This window comes from Sander lucioperca, chromosome 12 (assembly GCF_008315115.2).
Source record: "Sander lucioperca isolate FBNREF2018 chromosome 12, SLUC_FBN_1.2, whole genome shotgun sequence".
NCBI lineage: Eukaryota > Metazoa > Chordata > Actinopteri > Perciformes > Percidae > Sander > Sander lucioperca.
The window spans coordinates 23,109,965-23,110,401 of record NC_050184.1 but is presented as its reverse complement, the minus strand read 5'-3'; the positions used below and the strand labels follow the sequence as shown (position 1 = coordinate 23,110,401).

Below are 437 nucleotides of genomic sequence, written 5' to 3'. Positions count from 1 at the left end.
ACTCTGATTGGCTCATGGAGGCATGTGATCAGAGAGTGGTTTACGGAGCGCTCTACGAACGAATGACGCATTTTAAATATCGCTCGATTAATTGTGCAGCCCTAACATTTGATCGTTTTTTTTTAAATAATAGCCTCCACTTTCTCTTTGATCTTTAACTTATCTCTGTCCATTATGTATTCATATAATGTAAATAAAGATGAAATATAACCCTCTCCTCCTCCTCCTCCTCCTCTTCATCTTCTCCTCTCATTTTAACTCTTTCTATTCTCCTCCTCATCTCCTCTTCCCTCCCTTTTGACCCTCCCTCTCTTTTCATCTTCTCTCCTCTGATCTTTCCTTCCCCCTCCTGCCCTTTACCCTCCTCTCATCCCTCCCGTTTCATTTCTCTTCTCCCCCCACCACTCTTCACCCCTTCTCTCCTTTCCTTTTCATCT

At 43.0% G+C, this 437-nt stretch overlaps 1 long non-coding RNA gene across 1 annotated transcript in view; it reads right to left on the bottom strand.

The window, feature by feature from the left end:
• The window catches only part of LOC116045467, an 18,533-nt gene extending 18,455 nt beyond the window's left edge, over window positions 1-78 (bottom strand). Inside the window, exon 1 of the long non-coding RNA XR_004103926.2 lies at window positions 68-78. This is a non-coding gene — a long non-coding RNA (uncharacterized LOC116045467). The remainder of the gene's footprint in view (window positions 1-67) is intronic.
• Between the last annotated feature and the right edge of the window lie 359 nt (window positions 79-437).